The 21,521-nt window shown below is 34.1% G+C and overlaps 2 pseudogenes across 2 annotated transcripts; both read left to right on the top strand.

Annotated features, from left to right (window-relative positions):
* The first annotated feature begins 419 nt into the window (after nucleotides 1–419).
* Nucleotides 420–2,818, top strand: LOC149568405 (putative inactive receptor kinase At1g27190 pseudogene; annotated as a pseudogene). The gene has a single exon (XR_016362557.1). The product of XR_016362557.1 is annotated as a putative inactive receptor kinase At1g27190 pseudogene (transcript).
* A 3,485-nt stretch (nucleotides 2,819–6,303) lies between these two features.
* On the top strand, nucleotides 6,304–8,524 carry LOC149568406 (putative inactive receptor kinase At1g27190 pseudogene; annotated as a pseudogene). The gene has a single exon (XR_016362558.1). The product of XR_016362558.1 is annotated as a putative inactive receptor kinase At1g27190 pseudogene (transcript).
* The last annotated feature ends 12,997 nt before the right edge of the window (nucleotides 8,525–21,521 follow it).

The following is a 21,521-nucleotide window of genomic DNA, read 5'->3' on the forward strand; positions in this document are numbered from 1 at the left end:
TGCCCAAAACATGCATGTACACTCTTAACTTCTTTTAAATTTGCTGAGGAAATAATGAAAAGACTACGGGCAAAAAAGAAGACAGCCAATGGGAAAATCAGAATTAAACTAAACAAATTTCTTTTAATACAAAATATTACCATAACCATAGTATAAAAGGAACTTATTTGCATTTGCACGCATACCTAGATAGCAACTAATAGGAAAGAGCATATCGAAAACATTAATCCATGCTTTAAAAAGGCAAGGACTAAAAATGTTAATAATTAGATCAATTGTGCAACTTTATAGATACCAATAACTCATCATTATTAAAACCTTTGTACATAAGTATTTAAATTAATTTTACAATTTTTTATTTTTAAAACGAACAAATAATAGAAAAATACTAAATCAATTTCATAGTTCGCTTTAAACTAACCCGTAGTTCTCTTTACTACCAATAAATTAAACAATATAGCAAAACATTTGTCAAAATCTGAAAATTAACTATAATACCTAACCATTTGTAGTAGGACACGCGTTTGAGAACATGTTGCATCCAAAGATGAAAATTCTTGTCAAACTTCACAAGATGAAAACAAATTTGAAAAGTAACGCCGTGTCCAATGGGCGAAGGATCCAATTGCAACGCCGTGTTGACTGGGAATGGAAGTCAAGATGGGGCCGGTGAGCCCAAATTTTACGTTTCCTTGCTCCTTCCAAGTCTTTGCAGAGTCATTTGCAGGAATATATCCATTGGAAATGAAACACAACTATGCCATTGAAAACTTGGTGTTTATGCCACATGAGCTGCGCTGCAGGGTCCATGAAAAAGTTTGTATATTTTATCCTCCTCTTCTTCCTCTTCTTTGAGTTGCCTCTCCGCAACAGTGCGCTCATAAAAAACCCAGAGGTAGAAGAAGACGACATAAGGTGCCTGAACGAGAGTAAAGCTCAATTGACTGATCCAAATCAGTCTCTCTTCACGTGGCGGTTTGGAAACAACAGCCAAGGCTTTATTTGTAACTTTGTGGGAGTTGGGTGCTGGCATAACGATGACGGCAAAGTGATGAGCGTTAAGCTCCCTTCGATGGAGCTCTCGGGACTATTCCCCAGCGGCCTGAAGTACTGCGGGACTATGACTTTTTTGGATCTCTCAGGCAATAGTCTTTCTGGCCCAATCCCAAAAGATATCTGCAAATGGCTTCCCTTTCTTGTGCAAATTGATCTTTCATTAAACCAGTTTACCGGATCGATCCCCCCCGAGCTCGCTAATTGTACATATCTGAATGTTCTCCACCTCAATGACAACCAGCTTAGCGGCTCGATACCGTGGGAATTCACGCGCCTGGAGAGGCTCAATGACTTCAATTTTGCAAATAATATGCTTACAGGCACTATACCCTCTAAGTGGGTCTCTAATAGCACCGACCTTTTTGTGGGTAACCCTGGATTGTGTGGAAAGCCCTTCAACAGGGAATGTGATCTTGAAGGATTGCCGAAATCAGTGAATCCAGTGGTTGTTGCTGCCTTTGTGCTTTACGGGATCGTCATTATTACCTGGAGCACTGTCGGTATTCGCTGCTGGATTTCAAGACGAGCTTCTCGAGGATCGCCGCTGCCGCCCTTTAAGCAGTCCACTGATCATCTGAGAACTCGGAGATCCAAAAAAGTTCGTATGTTTGAGAAGCCCATACAAAAGATGAGATTGGGTGACATTCTGGATGCCACCATCATATGGAGTGACAGGACCGGCGTGTTTTACAAGGCTGAGCTACCGGACGGTTCTCTGCTGACAGTGAAGAGGCTGAGGACATGCGAGCAGAGTGAGAAGGAGTTCAAGTGGGAGATGAGTACGTTGGGCCATCTCAGGCACCGCAATCTGCTCCCGCTTTTGGGTTACTGCACTGCGGGCGAGCAAGAGAGGCTGCTCGTCTACAAATACATGGCCAGAGGAACTCTTCTCAATTGCTTCCACGGCCTCCACAGAGACCAGAATGAGTTGGACTCGCCCACCAAACTCAGGATTTGTGTGGGAATTTCGAGAGGACTTGCGTGGCTTCATCACAATTGCAACCCTCATGTCGTCCACCGCAATATGAGTTCAGGAGTTATTTATTTGGATGAAGCCTATGAGCCCCGCGTTAGCGGATTCGGATTAGCGAGATTCACCGACGATGACGGCGAGATTTGCGTTAGCATTTCTCCCGAGCAGAATCTGCAGGAACCGGAATTCCAGTACGACGCGCCCGAACAGGGGAGGAATATTCCGTCTTCTTTGGCCACATTGAAAGGAGACGTGTACAGCTTTGGAGTTGTTTTGTTGGAAGTCGTAACTGGTTTAAAGCCTGAGGACGTACTCATGGAAAAGGAAAGTGGGCAGGAATTAACGCTGATCGAGTGGATACGTGGCAACAACACGCAGGCAGTGGAGAAACATGTGGTAGAGAAGTGTTTATCTTCGGAGGAGGAAAAATCAATGGTGGAGGGGATAATGGAGATTGGTTTTAGGTGCGTGAGACATAACCCTCAACAAAGGCCTTCCATGTATCAAGCGTACCAGTGTTTGAATAACTTGGGTCACAAGTATGGAGTTTGGGATAATGAAGAGGAAATACCGCTTCGGTTTAAATACGATTGACGGTCGCGTGGAAGCCCTCGAATCATCCAAAACATTTGTCTGTAACAAAGCTCCACCATCCAAATATTCACATCTTCCTTGTTTCAAGCATTGGGTTTTTTTTAACTAGGTTATTAAAAAAAATATTAGCATCAATTATATCCATTAAAATTGTAATTAGATATTTGTTGCTAGAAATGTGAACAACGTTTCTCATTTCCATGTCTGAAACAAGTTTCTCCTTTGTTGACAATCATTTTTCACACGTCATTCAAATTTAGGAGAGTGTGGGAGTTCCACTTTTCTAACATTTAAAGTTAATTTAATTATTGATATTGTAATAAACAAGAGATGCAATATGTTAAAGTTCATTCAATAGAGTAAGAAGAGAAGATGATAATGTGGAAGTAGATATGATGATAGTGTGAGATTGGGAGATTGAAGATATGAAGATAGAGTGGGAGAGGAAGAGGGAGATAAATAAATGGAAATGTATAGATGAAGAGGAAAGAGTAAGAGTGAATAGGGGAGAATATTATATCCGACCATCAGGTCATCTTGAATGTCATCTAACATGAGTATCAAAGTATCTCTCGAACCAAAATATAACAAGGTACAAAATGCAAACACGAGAGGCACTACACTCCCTCCCTCCCTCCCTCCCTCCCTCCTTTCTTATCCCTCTGTCTTTCTCTCCCATTCTCTTACTCCCTCTCTTTTCCTATTTCCCCTCCTATCCCTCCCTCCATCTCTCATCCTAGTCTACTTATCTTATCCCCTCTCTCTCCCATCCCTTCTTATGCTTGCTCCTTTCTCTCTTTCTCTCTCTCCCTCTCTCAATCCCCTCTTCTTACTCGCACTATAACATGGACACACTTCTTAATACATTGGAATTCACCAAGAACATGGCTTGGATTTTCCTTGAAGATCCAACCTAAAGGCTTGGTGGACTCAAACATGTCTAAGACGTGTTTCTCAATACGCATACAAAAAATGTATAACTTTTTGTGTGTGCTCTCCATTAGGTTTCCTTATGGTTGAACATCGATAAGAGTAAGTTACATGATACTATAGATCTCTATGCTATCTAGTTTTGAATTTAGACTATTTTAAGCATTTGAACTATAATTTCTTTTTAATGTATGTCCATTTTTTGTCTAAAATAAACATTTAGTCCCTGGGGATTAGATTTTGGCTCATTCATTAAATTTTGTAACAAGTTAGTTGTTTGGAAATTAGACTTCATTCTACACTATAATAAAATAATATTTTGATTTTTTATTACATTTCAACTACTTTAGTGGGGAGCACACAAAGATTGTACATTTTCAGGATGTGTCCACTTACAACATTTGTGCAAAATTAGTAGAAAAATCTAGGATAAACTATGTGGTGTTAGGTAACTTCTAACTAGAGTGATTGAAGAATATATATATATTTTAAAAGTTAGAATTTTAGAGCGAGCACACTTGAAATAATGTTATGTTTTTATTGAAAAAATAGTACCAAATTGCATGCCCCCTCATTTTGAAGGCCTTAAGCTCCACCATTTAGCAAAAAAGTTAGTAGTTTAGAAAATAGATTTGAAGGACTACAACATTTATTTTTTGTTGTATCTTAAAATTTTGAGTCTAACCATCTTCAATTTCTTGTCGAAGTTTAGATATTATTGATTTCAGGCAAAAAAAAAAAAGTGACATCTTTAACCCTGCTTTTGGTTTCACATCTCTGTGCACTTACCCAACAACATATACATATTATTTTTTAAAAATTAATATAATATTATGGAAACAACCTTTTACCAATCAAGAATAAAAATGAAATTATTTAAGATGAATAAATTTATTTTAGGGAAATTTCATGAAGCCATGATATTATTATCACAATTTAATTAAAACTATCACATCTTGTCTTACACTACTTTCTAGCAATTGGAAACTAAATTTGATTCCCAAACAACTATGTGAAAGCAATGTATCTCTAAATGTCTGAGGCTCATAGAAAATCATGCAACAACTTCTTTAGCTCATTGTTTGATGATTTGCATAGTGCCCAGTAGGAGGAATAATGAACATGTTTTCGCAAGTGCCTTTGAACATATTAGAAACTTTCCTGCTAGAGAAAGCGGCTTGGCCAACTATTATTGCAATTTGGTCTCAATCTTGGAAACAACTACACTCCAAAACTTGGGTGTAGAACCATGAAAAGAAAATGGGATCCCAAGAAAGAAAAAACCTAGTCACAATGAATCCACTTCCAGACATACTGAAGAATCTAAAATGGATCTGGAAGAAATGATTGAAAATCGTCCAGTTGAGGTTCCTCTCCCAAGCATTTAGAAACACTATGTTCACAATTTTCTTGACATTTCTCACCTAAGTGTGTAGGGTTTCACCTTGTAGGTTATTTGATTCCCCACTTCTTTGTGGGTCCCCATCTGGATGGGCTCTTGCTGGTAACACTCCTTCAACACCTTTAGGTTGGTTCGATTGTGGTGGAAGGATGATCCACGAAAATTAGAACCCACTAAAGGTTGGGGAAAGAAGGATGATCCATAACCTCCTTCTCCTTCTACTATTATGTCTGCATAGGGTGATTTATCTTTGGGCTACACTCATGTTTTTATTTGGTCGTTTGTGTTTCTTTGTGGTGCCTATGTGTTTCTCTATTCTTTGGATTGTAGGCAAACTCATATGACTATCGATGAGTGAGCTTAATTCCTCACTCATATTTTTATATTTTTAAAAAACTTGTGTTTATAATTTAGTATAAATGATTATGGCATTTAATAATAATATTTTTTTTTTTAAAAACTCTTTCAAATTCATCTCTGCTCATTCGTATTCTTAAATAATTAAGAAATTAAATATTATATTATGGATTAAAGAAATGAGATCTACTTTACCTTATTTAAATATTGAAAATAAATTGATTTCAATCTAAAAATGTCTATCTTCAACATTTTGTGAATTGAAATTGAAGGCAAAGAGATTTAATGTGATAGTGGATTTATTGAAAGACTAAAATAAATATTATATTTTAAAGAGAAAAACTTATTAATGATAAAAATAAATAAAAAAATCTTTAGATGAAGAGGAAGAGTTATAACCTATGTTCCAATTTAGTAGACAATGTACATATTGTTAAGAAAAGGCTTATTAATGCAACATCTTGTGAGTCTATAGGTGCTCAATTCTTAGAAAAAAATGTTAATAATTAGATCAATTGTGCAACTTTATAGATACCGATAACTCATCATTATTAAAACTTTTGTACATAAGTATTTAAATTAATTTTAATTCTTTTATTTTTAAAATGAACAAATAATAGAAAAATACCAAATCAATTTCATAATTAGCTTTAAACTAACCCTTTATTTTTAATCTTTGTGCATATAATGATTTTCCTATATATCTCTTTACTACCGATACATTAAACAATATAGCAAAACATTTGTTAAATCAGAAAATTAACTATCATACCTACCCATTTGTAGTAAGACACGCGTTTGAGAATATGTTGCATGCAAAGATGAAAATTTCGTGGAACTTCACAAGATGGAAACAAATTTGAAAAGTAGTGCCGTGTTCAATGGGCGAAAAATCGAATTGCAACGCCGTGTTGACCGGGAATGGAAGTCAAGATGCTGCGGGTAAGCCCAAATTTTGCATTTCCTCGCTCCTTCCAAGTTTCTGCAGAGTCATTTGCAGGAATATATCCATTGGAAATGAAACACAATTATGCCATTGAAAACTTGGTGTTTATGCCACATGAGCTGCGCTGCGGGGGCCATGAAAAGGTTCGTATATTTTATCCTCCACTTCTTCCTCTTCTTTGAGTTGCCTCTCCGCAACAGTGCGCTCATAAAAAACCCAGTGGTAGAAGAAAACGACATAAGGTGCCTGAACGAGAGTAAAGCTCAATTGACCGATCCAAATCAGTCTCTGTTCACGTGGCGGTTTGGAAACAGCAGCCAAGGCTTTATTTGTAACTTTGTGGGAGTTGTGTGCTGGCATAACGATGACGGCAAAGTGATGGGCGTTAAGCTCCCTTCGATGGAGCTCTCGGGATTATTCCCCAGCGGCCTGAAGTACTGCGGGAGTATGACTTTTTTGGATCTCTCAGGCAATAGTCTTTCTGGCCCAATCCCAAAAGATCTCTGCAAATGGCTTCCCTTTCTTGTGCAAATTGATCTTTCATCAAACCAGTTTACCGGATCGATTCCCCCCGACCTCGCTAATTGTACATATCTGAATGTTCTCCACCTCAATGACAACCAACTTAGCGGTTCGATACCATGGGAATTGACGCGTGTGGAGCGGCTCAACGACTTCAATTTTGCAAACAATGAGCTTACTGGCCCAATACCCGCTAAGTGGGCCTCTAATAGCTCCGACCTCTTCGCGGGTAACCATGGGTTATGTTCGAAACCCTTGAGCAGGGGATGCGGAGGAGCGACTTCAGTGAATCCGGTGGTTGTCGCTGCGTTTGTGCTTTACGGCATCGTGGCTCTTACGTGGAGCGTTCTCTGCATCCGCTGGTGGATTTCAAGGCAAGCATCTCGAGGATCGCCTCTGCCGTCATTTAGACAGCAGCCCCTCGATCATGTCAAAATTCGAAGGTCCAAAAAAGTTTGTATGTTCGAGAAGCCCATAAAGAAGATGCGAGTGGGTGACCTTGCGGATGCCACTAACAACTTCAGCGAAGGCAACATCATATGGAGTGACAGCACGGGTGTGTTTTACAAGGCTGAGCTGCCCGACGGCTCTCTCCTGACGGTGAAGAGGCTGATGACATGCGGGCAGAGTGAAAAGGAGTTCAAGTGGGAGATGCAGACCCTGGGGCATCTCAGGCACCGCAATTTGGTCCCGCTTCTCGGTTACTGCATTGCCCAGGACCAGGAGAGACTGCTGGTCTACAAATACATGGCCAGAGGAACTCTCCTCAATTGTTTCCATGGCCTCCACAGAGACCAGAATGAGGTGGACTGGCCCACCAAGCTTAGGATTTGCATCGGCGTTTCAAGGGGACTGGCGTGGCTTCATCACATCTGCAATCCTCATATAATACACCGGAATATATGCTCCGCAGTTATTTATATGGACAACGATTATGAGCCCCGCATCAGCGGGTTCGGATTAGCGAGGTTCAGCGGCGATGAAGGCGAGATTCGCATCAGCGTATCTGTTGAGCAGAGTCTGGGGAACGAATCCCACTATGCTGCGCCGGAACGGTGGAGGAATATCCCGTCTTCTTTGGCCACGTTGAAAGGTGACGTGTACAGCTTTGGAGTCGTTGTGCTCGAAGTCGTGACGGGACTGAAGCCCGAGGACGTGCTGATGGAAAAGGAGAGCGGGAAGGAGTTGATGTTGATCGAGTGGTTACGTGGCAACAGGGAGGAGGCAGAGCAGGCGGCAGGGAAATATGTGGAGGAGAGCTATTTGTTGTCGGAGGAAGAGAAATCGATGGTTGCGGAGGTGATGGAGGTGGGTTCAAGGTGTGTGAGATGCAATCCGGAGGAAAGGCCTTCGATGTATCAGGCATATGAAGCTTTGACTAGGATCGGCGACAAATATGGCGTGTGGGACGAGGAGGAGGAAATACCGATTGAGTGGGCAGCTCGGTTGAAGTACAATTGATTGAATAAGAGAGGAAAAGAAGTGTTAAATAGAGGGCTTCAAAAAATGGTGCATTGAATTGTGCCCATTCATGTCAGATTCTCTCCAACAAATTTGTACTATTTTATGTAATGGCTTCCCTCAATCCCCCCCTTTCCAAAGGTCTTTGCCTCATTTTTATTTGTTGTAAAATTAATGATATTCGAAGTGATGGGGCAAAGTTCGGTTTTCTATTATCTATACATATGTTTTATAGTTGATATTTATAAGCTTTTAATATGACATTAAGTTTTTCTTATTCTAACAGTGTAATAATTTTTAATCAATATTTTAAATTAGGAGAAACGAGTTTATCTGTCCCACCAATTATTGTTCATTAAAAGTCTTGAAAATGATAGTATGTGCACTAATAGTTGATCATTGTTTAGCTTTCTTGGTTTCTAAGTGGTCCATGTGTACAAAAAGTACTATTTATTTGATGAGCCGCTATTGAGGGTGAACATAACAAACGTTTTAAAATGACACTTTTAGACCACCTCACACTCTACGAGTTCTACAAATAGCTCTATAAATGCAGGAAAGCCAAAAGGTTAGCTTTAAGCTCTTCACTCACCTAAGGCTATGAAGGTTCACCCAAAAAATTGACATTGGCAAATTTCAACATACGGATTAGGAACTATAGGTACATGAAGTTAGGTTGGGCAACTACTAACTCGTCTCCCCTACTTATAGTTTTTTTTTTTTTCAAATGATGAATCATTTTGAATAAAAACTTATTATACAATTAAGTTGAGAAAAACTTTTATTTACGATCTATAAATTGTTCTTCTGAAAAAATATAGGGTAAAATTATTAATAAAAAATATACTTGTTTAAATTATTTTTTATGCATTATCATATAATATTGTTAAAAGGTAGGTAGAGATTATCTATATTATTGGAGGGCAACTTTGTATGGTATTTGTTGCTAAAAAATCAACTTTAGTGAAAGTCTAAAGTCTTAGTTTTTTGTTGAGTATTTTATAAGTTTTTTAAAAGTATATGATAATCTTGTCTATTTTTTAATGCATCAAATACATATTCATGATGGAATTATTAATTTTTAACCTTCTTTTTCAACATCATTTACACATAAACATAAAAGCAATCACAAAAATGAAACATAACTCTCCAAACACTTGATTATCACCTTAGACTCTATTACCATGATAATATTAATAAAAAGTAACACAAATATTTGAATGAAGAGAAGTTAATGCTGAGGCAACAACATAGACACCATGACCACCCCCCGCCCCCCTCTCTCACACACACAAATTTCAATCGACACCTTAGATTAGGGATGCTCCACTATATTATGTTTGAACATTAATGTCATGCCCGAAAAATCCTTGAGCAAAACACAACAAATTTTATTTTATTTTCCTTTTCATATTTCTTTGAATGATAAAATAAATAAAAATTCTAACACCATGACATAAATCATTAACTCACTAATGTAGCAACAATTTTTAGATACATATGTGTGTGACTTAGGACTCTTCCTTTAACATCTTTATATGATTTTCCTCACAAGGGAATATAGGTACAAGTTTACAATTAAGGACACAAATTTTCTCTATTTCATAAATAACATATACATGTGCATCCATGAGATCATAAATTCATAACAGCTCCAAAACGTACAACTATATAATAAGAAAAATAAACAATATACAAGGAAACAAGACACGAGAATTTATCATGGTTCACCATAATTGTGGCTACATCCACACTAAGCTTATTACCTACATTAAGAATTAAATTAGTTTACATGGGTACAATAGTAATGTACATATCTTGCCCAATTACATGAAGGGTAAAGTGATAATACATGGTAGAACAAGGAATCATCTAACAATATGCAAATTCAACATAATGATAGGAAGAGAGGTATGATCATATGATACACAACATAGAGATCAACAAGAAAACTTACTATAAAATACCCTCCCAAGGTTAAACAAAGGCCTATTATAGGTCTAAAATGGGTGAAGGTGGGTCAACTACCCAAGAGGAGAATGCCATGAAAAGTAAATAACATAATTCATGTCTTCACAAGGCAACAACAAAACTCCTCCTTGCTATCACATAGCAATAACAACCCTTGTGCCTCCCCAATCGGCTTTCTAGCCATACTCTATGTATGCCCCCCAAAATGCTCAAAATCATAATGACACATGGAGCCCATACATCCATGCTTTATCTCTCTCCTTCACAAGGAGAGACTCTACACTCAATGGGGTGGCCCAACTAACCCCTTCACCCCAAGGCTCTCTTCCCTCCCAAGGGTGATTTTAGCCTTCACTCCCACAAACACATTACAAGAGCCAAGAAAGAGATAAAACTCAAGTTTACTAATACTCTACATAACATTTCAACCATAATAGCACAAGGATCCTTGATCCAACATCTCAATGATAAATATATCAAAAAGAATAACCATTATCAACTAGAGTAAGAACTTTGAACTTAATCATCTCATTCTCATCACCTATGCATGATCAAGCACAACAACAGGATTCATTAGTCATTGTATGAAAATCTTAATATTATACACCTCAACCATAGTCATAGACATTGCACTTATAAACATGAAGCAATGTGTTAGTAATATTACAAATAATACTTTATAACACTCAAATCAACACATTATAAACAATACATTATGGAAATGTGTTATAACAATTACAAGTCAACATTATAACCAATGCATTATAAAAAACTATAATATGATCATACTTATGAGATACACAATCTTTGACATTATCAACATTAGTCCTATTCAACAATTCCATACCCTTTAGTTTTTGGTATAACTAATTAGTTAATTGTATATTATTTTGTTAGAACAATAATTAGTGTTGAGTATCCAAACATAAGAGATTAACACTTACAATTTATCAATTTTAAAACCCAACTTTACTAATTTACTTAATTCTAATTACAACGAATCAAATTTAGGCACTATTTTACTTGCCAATGTTTAAGTTGAATAGTATGCCTCAAATTTAGAGACACAAAAACACCTAAGGATACATTAAGAATTCCTCTTTATTTCTAACCAATATCAATTCCTAGTAAATATATAATCAATTTAGTAAATAAATAAGAAACCTTTATTTTTACTTTTCACTTAAATAATAGATTCCTATTAAATTGGTAAACATAGGTTTACTATTACACCAACCATTCATCTAAACTATTGATCTTTCCATCGTATGTAATTCTATGTCTTAATTCTCTATCTTAAACAAAATATACAAATTCAGTTGTTAAAATTAGTTATGCAAAGAAACTATACACTCAAATAACTTACTCTTTATACCAAACAACCAATTTTCTAAGATACTTATCTACACTATCTAATCGATAACATATGCGTATACACGATACAAAATGTGTAAAGATTTTTGAGTTCTTTAACCTACCCAAAACTATTTTAATTTTATTAACTAAATAACACACCCTCGTCTTTCCCTGTTGGAATATAGCTAATTAACCTTTTTTTTTAAATGTTGACAATATTAAGAATAAAATGAAAGAACCTCTTTCTATAACAAGAAAAGTCAAGCCGTTGATTTAATCTACTTTACAGTTGAACAAATAATTTAAATCAATTAATACAAACAACTAACAGATTAGGTTACATGAGTATTGTTAACAAATTTTATATAAGAAGGTAATCCATCTAGAATGGATCAGAGGGTTGAAGTAATCTCACAACAATAAATAGAAAGACATTTTAAATTGTCTTACCAACCACTCACTTTGTATGTGTAGCAACAATTTCCAGCTATGTTCACTTCCTCTGTATGTGCAGCAGCAATTTCTAGCTATGTTCACTTACTTTGTATGTGCAGCAGCAATTTCCAGCTATGTTCGGATTTGCTGAAATACTTTAGAATAGGCGGATAGACATCAATGTACACAACGATCCCTATGATTTTTCTCCCATGTACAATGGAACTATAGTATTTAATTTTAAATTTAGTGTGGAGAAATAATTTAAGCACCACCGTAACTTTATTATCTCTAATAACTACATCAAATAAGATAAGATGCAAACATATATTTTCAGCGACTTGACAATTATGGAAAAATTAAGCGTCCAATGTTGAAGTTGCTATTGTTTCTTATAATATGAGTGTGGTAGTGCAAGGTTATTGCTGCTTATTTGTTGGTTGAAAACTCAAGATCATAGTAAGTAAAATGTTTGTTCTCTTTGAAGAAAATAAATAATAGAAATGATGCTATAACAATAACTTTAGATTGACCAAAATTACAGCAACAATGCTGAAACACCACCAAAACAAAATAAAATAAATCTAAAGGAGGCATGAGTGTTGTTGTAGTAAATGCTACAGCAACCAAGTATGGACAACATTGCAAGGAGGTAATGAATGATGTTGTAGTAGATGCTACTACAACAAGTATGGATAAAATCCAAAGAAGGCAATGGACGCACTATAGAAAAAAAGTATGGACTTCAAAGAGCATCATGTGAAATTTTACATTAATCATATTCCTAAACATACTTTATTACCATTGCTCTTTTAAAAATAATCTTTTACATGCCATATAATAAGAATAATAAGTTGTTTCTAACTATTCATTGCAAGGCTATAAATATTTCTAACATTCATTAGTAAATCTAATGTTAACAATAAACGAAAATCAACAACTAAAATTTAATAAAGCTACATCCTAAATGATTACAAGAAAATGATAACAGTCTTGGATTTTGCCATTGTCTGGCTGCCTTATGAGTGCATTTACAATATATTCATCGTATTACTAGCAAACAAAACCTATGGTGGACATGTCCAAGGCTTCAAAGACTCTTTTCCAAATACAATGGATCAAACAAAACAGGTTAGAGGGCAGATTTTGAGGAGACAACTACAATCATTATTGAAAAAACCATACTTATTGAAGACTAGCACAAAAAACATTGCTAGGCATAGCCCTTCCACACACAAAAAAATAAAAGCAGGTATGATGTCTTTGAGGCAATGAAGGGGCATAAAAAAAATCAAATTATATCAATGATTATTCCTACTGACTTAAACATAATTTTATTGTTAAATAAAGGAAAGAAAACCAAAAAGGAATATGCCTATCTCTTGGGAATTAATTGTTGGGTTGGGACAAATATTTTAGTGACACCCTACCAGATTTGATATGCTTGCATGCCACAACTTCTCAAGATTCTCCACATCCAACTATGAGGTCCCAAAGATTCTCCACATCCAACTATGCGGTCCCGTCCTAACAACCACTATGCTCCCTTGGTTTCATACTTGCATCTTTCCCATGCAAGTGGGTGTGTTGGAAGTTATTGAGTGCTCAAACCTGGCAATATAAGCTAGATGAAATATCTTCCTACCTTGAGCCATTATTGGATTACTAGCATCAGCAAATGGGGTGAGATTTTAAAGGAAGGGCATGATACATCATCATCTATAGATTACATGTCATCATCGGTAATGTCATCCTTGCATTCGTGCATGCTAGTGTCTTTGGGACTAGAAAAGTGTTTGATTGTTATACTTTCCCCACTAGGGGAGAGGACCTGGTACTTGAACACCCTAACTTCACGCTTATCAAAACCTTATGTAAAAATTTCAAATCCCTCCCAATTTTTTATAGCAACTTACTTGGTGAGTTGTCTACTTATAACTAAGGTTTCAAGTCCACATCACCCATTATGATGCCACATCAGAATGCTTTTTGCCAAGTTGTCCAAAACAGCCCCAAAAAAAAGTGAGACCAATGGTCGTGCATAAAGGGTACCCATAGTTGAACCACTGATGTGGCATCACATCATTGGTTAATTTTTATAACTAAGGGTACATTTTATTCAATTTTGGATAGTTAACATTGTATTAACAACTTTAAAGTCACAAATATTGGTACAATGTTGTCAAAAAAATTGGACATTAAGTCAGTAAGTGTAAGTATTAAGCGAACAACTCCATTCACAACTATTGGAATGTGTTCAAGTATTGGGTCCTCTCCCCTAGTGTAACTAGATACTCTATCACTGGATTCCTTGCCATAATCACCCATAAACACTTCTCTAATGGAAGCTATATGAATCTAGTGACACAATTAGCCTCGCTCTATGTACAAACATGTTGCTCAGTCATCGTTATAATGCATTATACCTTCCAGAAGAAGTAATGTCTCCTTATCAGTCCATTGAAGACCTCTATATTAATTTGAATCTTCTTTTATCTCAACACGTTTGAAATTAGCAGCAGACAATCCAGGCCCGTAGTTTCCAGTTGCATAGCACTTTGGACAAAGGACAAAATCTACATGCTTAATTTTTATTTCCATTTCACAGTAGCCATGAGTAGTGCTCCTTTTTTTTCCATCTCCTGCTTCACATATATACCCCTCTATTTTCCTTTTAACTTTTTTATTATTTCATGCCCTCTTCCCATACTACTGCTCCACTGCAATCTCTTTCCCCCAGCTTATGCGCTTCAGTCCGGCACTCCATTTTCATGTCCTCCTTTTTGCAGGCCTGTATGATCTACCAACATCCTCTGACATAAAGATCTTAATGAGCCGCCCTCTCAGATTTATGTTCCTCACTTTGCAGACGCATTTACTCCTCAATAACTTTTGATTGGATCAGTTGTTGGAACCAATGACTAGTGGGATAGAAACATATATAACCTCTAATTATTAAATGTCCTCTCTAACCTTGTACTAGAAAAGGCAATAGCCATAAGACCTACCCTTTCTTTCCAAGGGTAAAAAGAAACGCCCGTGGCTATACAGCCACGAAAATGCACTCTCTTTACATTGTTTTTTTTAACTTTTTAAAAAATTGACTAATTCTTCTCCTTCATATGGAAGTGCATTTTCGTGGCTGTATAGACGTTGCCAAAAGAAACATGTGTAGCAAGTAATGGATAATAATATTACAATTTGACTTGCTATGGAAAATATCTCTTATTAGTCCCTGCCTTATCACGGAACTAATGTTCCCGATAGACTTGAGGCTATTTGTTTTTTCCATAACAATGCAAGTATATTTTAAAAGCTTGTAAGATCTTATTTTAAAAAAAAATTATGAGTTGCTATTCTAATTTTTTGATTGGATGATAACAAATTTCTTTGGGGATAAATTGATTTCCACGAAACTAAATTCAGGAGAAAAAAAGAGGAAGAGACAGCTGGTAGCCTAGTAGGGATAAAGATGCATTCATTGTACATAAGAAAAGACATACTGGCTGGTAGTAGAAATTAGTAGCGTAGAAGGCACCGACATCGATGCCTCATAATGAATTTATCAATAGCGACCATATTGACCATCTCTTGAAGAAATAAGTTAATAATGAGTAAATTATTTTAAAGTTAATTTTTAGCAATAGTCTCGTTATCAATAAATTTTCTTCACTTCAAGTTGTTTATATGACTTATTGTTATGGTATTTTTATTATTTAATTTTTTTTTTAAATATTTGATATGTAAATATTAGATAATAAAATCAGTATTATAAGAAATATAATAGATTGTTAAATAAATATTATAGATTATTTTCTAAATGTTTATTTGTATATGTGATATAATATATGTTTCTTATATACAACATTTATAAATGATATTTTTAATGACATTATTATTACTTCTAAAAATTATTGCAAATACTTGTAATATTATGATATTCAATACAAGGAACCGTATCATATTATGAGACGACTTTTTAAAAATTAATTTTTTGTTCTCTCAATGTATTAATGATTTCGTTCTATATTTATGTACTATATTTAGTATCATTAAAATATATATGAACAGTTTATATAGTTTTTTAAAAGTATTTATTATCATTTTTAAATAAATAATTATTTCTATTTTATTAATTACTGTTCATATTATGCAAATTCATATTTTAAAATTTATTATTTGCAATAAATCAATATTTCATACAATTTTTACAATAAATGCAATTAAGACATTTATTTAGTTTGATTGATAATAAATTGATTCTTATACATATAGATTTTCTCAATTCATAAAAAATATAAAAAATAAACCATTCAAAATCATATTCATTAAAAATATTTTTCTTTGTTCATTTGGTTTTAAATTTGTATCATGACCAACTAAATAACTTTTTATTGATATGCAAATTGTGGTAATACATCCTAAAATACATCATCTAAGTATACTTTTCTTAACTTATAGGTAGGGACTCTAGCTGTGTACCAAAGCTCTTGTTTATAAGGTAACAGATATGCATACACCCAAAACTATAAATTTGTGGATTATAACAATATCTACTTTTATTAGTTTACACAAAGTTAGACATTTCTTTACTTAGATGAAGACATTATGAAGTTCCCACAAGGTTAATAAGAAAAATTATAAATATTACGAGTGATGACTATAGATTTATTTTCTATTATAGATGTGATGGGTTTCTTTTCCCCCCCTTTTTTCCTCAATTATACTTATCAAATATAAGTTAATGAATTCAATTTAAAATTATACTATCCTTAATACTATTATCATACATAGTTAACATTGCAACAGTTTTTATTTGATGGGAAATACAAAATACTTTTTCAAACATATACATATATACATATATATAAATTTAAAAGAAGAGAAGATCAATACATACTGAAACAATAAAAGAAAAGATAAGGTTAGTAAATAAATAACTTTTTGTTAACTAATTCATTAATAGCATTTTACCCCTTAGATGATATGATTTAAGCATAACCTCATTTTTCTTTATCCAAAATTCAAGTGTTAAATGCTAAGATTAAAGGTACTAAAAATTAATTATTAGTATGATGGCAAGAGATAGTTAGATTGTAAGGCTATTTATATTAAAACCTCATCAAAAGAAATAATAAATAATTAGAAAGAATAATAGTCTCTATTTTCTTTTTACTTAGACTTAAATAATATCAAATTTACCAATGCAGCAATACACCAACACATCCACTTGTTGGTAGAGGCCTTAACTATGATGCTAAAATATGTCTCCAGTAGGGGCACTACAATTAAGAATATATTATTATTCTCTCTCTCTCTCTCTCTCTCTCTCTCTCTCTCTCTCTCTCTCTCTCTCTCTCACACACACACACACACACACACACACACACACACACACACAAAAGCCACATGTACATGGAAGTTGAACTCAACGGTGGATGTCATACACCTCACACACAATGACATCACTTTTTAGCCAAAAGTATAATAAAACATATTATGTTCTCATTTTCCAATCACTTTATGAGTTACAATATAAGAGAAATATTTCTAATATATACTATATATTTAATTATTCTATATAAATTGTAGTTGTTGTTGTACCAAAAGACTGAAATGTGAATGTTCAATATAACTACAAGAATTTTAGAATCCACGAGATGAAGTTAGTGCCTTGTTACAAATCTCGAGGGGAGAGTTAACCATTTTTACAATAATCTCCCCCTTAAAATTGTTCAAGGGGATTCAAACTTGTGACCAAGTTCTAATACCACTTGTTACAAGTGTGGTTGTCATTGTACCAAAAGATTGACTTGTCAATGCCTGATACAACCACTAGACTTATAGAATCCACATGAGGTAGTTAGTCCCTTGTTAGGAAGCTTGATGTGAACACTGACCATTTTTCTAACAAGTAACACTTCAATTTTTTGTGCATATAACAATTTATAAATAGAATAATCTATTTTAAAACATAATTTATCAATCTAGTAATATCTAATTATATATTGTGAATGTATAATTAAGTAGCCCAAGGATGTTATCTTAGTAAAATAAATTTTGTGTTTGGATGATAGTTATAATTAATCTAATATGATTTCCAAGATAGACAAATAAATTTGTCTTTAAACTATTTGTAGACTTCATTATTAAATACATGAATTTAATTTATTTTTTGTAGTAGACATATCTTGAGTACTTAACTAATGGAGTAACAGATCATATCAAGTGTATTCGTAAATTGGAGGATCTAAAAATGGGCACAAAAATAGGGCATATTTCCTACATATGGTCATTTTTCCCCTTGGGGTGAAGGATATGGGTGGGTATTGGACAGGGTTGACAAAAAAGGAGTTTAAGACAATATCTTTTGAGGATGGGGGTATTCATTAGTATGCCACAAACACGTACATGTTGTGACCCAAATTCACTAAGAGAAGCCCCTATGAGATACATTTTAATAATCAAATAATTTAATTTAAATATAAAATATTTTTACTATGGTTAGAAAGTCACAAAAATTATGTATTAGATAAAATAAAAGGTGTTGAGAGCATTCCTCCATCATCAATTGCCATGCATGAGTAATCTCTATTGTGTAGTTTAAAATTATATTTGTATTTATAATCCACTTGAAGTATAATTGTGTAATTTTAACCATTCTTTAATTTTATGTGTATCCCCATATATATTGCATGATAGAACTATCAGGATGGCCAATGCTCTTACCATTGATAAGTGTAGACAATTTTCGAATTTATGTTTCATGCAAAGATGAAAACAAATTTGAAAAGTAATGCCATGTCCTATGGGTGAAGAATCTTCAACCCTGTAGACTGGGAATGGAATTCAAGATGTTCTTAGTAAGCTCAAATTTTACTTTTCCTTGCTCCTTCCAAGTTTTCGCACAATTATAAATGCAGGAATATGTAATGCCCTACCAAGGAACCCAAAAGAAATTAACCTAAATTTTCACTAAATTTGTCAGACATTTTTTTTTAAAGATAATAAACAACAACATCATATACAATATATAGAGGAAGCAATAACAACAAGAGATAAAATCATAGTGGAAGCATTAACTCATACACATAACAACCATCATGAAAAAATTAAAATTCTTAAGAGCCCCATGATGTTGAATCACATTTAAGTTTAATTAATACTAAAACCAATATATAAAACAACCACGTTAAAGAATAACTACAAGTACAAATTCTATTTAAACATAATACAATTATCTTGAATGCCACTTGGCAATAAACATAATGCACAATCATCCATTGTACAGGTCACAAGGTATGAAAGGCTGAAATAATATACATCATGAAATAGATTACATCATCTCATAAGATCTATGAAATCAAATACAATACACTTAGAATATAACCATCCATCATAGAAATACAAGATTAGATAAAAAGGAACATCTATACAAACACATCCAGCAATGACATCCAACGGTCAGATCTCAATGGTATAAGAAAATCCACTACCACCTGACTTCGTGAAACCCAAAAAGGTCCACTCCTAGCATGCCAAGGAGATAGTCTCAAGTCCCAAATAGGATAACAAAATCAAAAGTAAAAACCAACATCTAGGTTCAAGGAATCACCTGAAAGAAAACTATCTAAGAGGGTACCAAGACACAAGAATCAACTAATCCCAGAGGCAACATAGACACGTAGGAAATCTACTATGCAAGTGGGAAAGTGTCATTGAATGAGCCAACTCTAAGGTTACCATAGTAGTCTTTTAATACTACTAACCCCCTAGTGCCTCTATGTAGCATTAGTATCCTTTTGTACAGACAAGGCATACTAACAAGTCAGCTCTAAGGTTACCATGGTAGTCTTTTAATATTCTAGACCCCCTAGTGACTTTCTATGGTACAAATGTCTTATTAATTCATTTCAAACCCATTTAATGAAATGTTATCACTTATTAAAATAACCTACAATGTGTTGCTAGCCTCTTTAGGGCCTTGGCTTCCATTGCAAGCCAGTTCCCAACATGACATACAGAAACCTACCCCAAGCTCAACAAAAGAAAAAGATATGAAATGATCATAAACCACATATCAATTCTTAAACAAGTAACTAGAACATATTAAAATATTACTGATCATAATCACAGATTCCACCAATACGATCATCCTAACAGGACTAATCCAAAATCAAGTACACATAAATCAAATCCATGTCACAATAGGACATCACCAAAAACAAATCATTTAATCACCACAATCCTATACAAGCAATTGGGAAGCAATCAAGGATAATTGATCAAAGACTCAAGTTCTATCAAGAAAGTCACAATATTCACCTCAATTCTACACAAGAAACTGGAAAGCATATCAAAACATCTGATCAAACTCATCGCAAGACACACACACATGACACATCAACATAGTCAGGTATAAAAGATCATATACAAAGCATCATCATGACATCATAGACAAACTCCCAAGCATCTGGTAAACATCTTGACTGGCCAAAGCTAAGTCAACCCCAAAACCCAACATCAGTAAACCACACATCAAATATAGAGTACATACAAAAGTCATTTTCATAATTCATAAGGCTTTGAAAACACCAAGGTTTAATTTTAACTTATAGGTTTTCAAGTTCTCATTCTCATTTTCAAATATTGCAGTTCATAATGTTTTTGTTCTCAATCAGGGTTTCAATTTTCATTTCTCTAGTTGCTAGATTCACTAACGTTTTTGAGTTCACTAGAATCCCAGATGATTCAACAACTCATATAAAGTTGTTTAAACATTGTTTCATAGTTCAATTTGTTATCAAAACATAAGAGTTTAGATTTTCATTTCTAAGTTTTCAACTTTATAAAGTTTATAAATTTCCCCTATAATAGAACCCATTTCCACTTTCAAATTCGATCACCCAATTACCACTAACTCACAAAATTATCATCTTCATTAGGATCATATATTAAATAATTAACTAGTAATTATTTAAATTATTAAATAATAAAATAAATTTATTAAATAATTCTCATTAATATTCAATTAACAAGTTGGTTATTAATAATAATATTAATTAATTTAATTACTACAATTTATACCTTAATTAAAAATATTTAATAAATCATAAAACTTTACTACTAATAATAAAAAAAATATCAATAAAATATTAATAATTAAATTTTAATCAAATTAAAATTTATATATATTAAAATTTAAATTTAAATAAATTAAATTTTAAAAACAAAGTTTCGGCATGTTTTAAGGTCTGTTGACCTACCATCAATGGCAGCTGCCGTAGGTAGGGTACTATTGCCGCAACAGTAACCATTGTCGGCCAAGTGAAAAGCAGGAGGGGGTGAGGTGGAAAGGTGGGTGGGGGGTAGTGGCTCCCACCCACCAACATAATTTATTCTTAATTAATTTTTTTTAATAAAAAAAAAGGTCCCCCCCGCAAACAAAAAAAATCACAATGCAATTTTTTATTTAAAAAATTATATTTTAATAATTATCACAATAATTATAAATTATT

The sequence above is a fragment of the Cupressus sempervirens genome, chromosome 3 (assembly GCF_028749045.1).
Source record: "Cupressus sempervirens isolate cs-2001-9-10 chromosome 3, ASM2874904v1, whole genome shotgun sequence".
In the NCBI taxonomy this organism is placed as follows: Eukaryota; Viridiplantae; Streptophyta; class Pinopsida; order Cupressales; family Cupressaceae; genus Cupressus; species Cupressus sempervirens.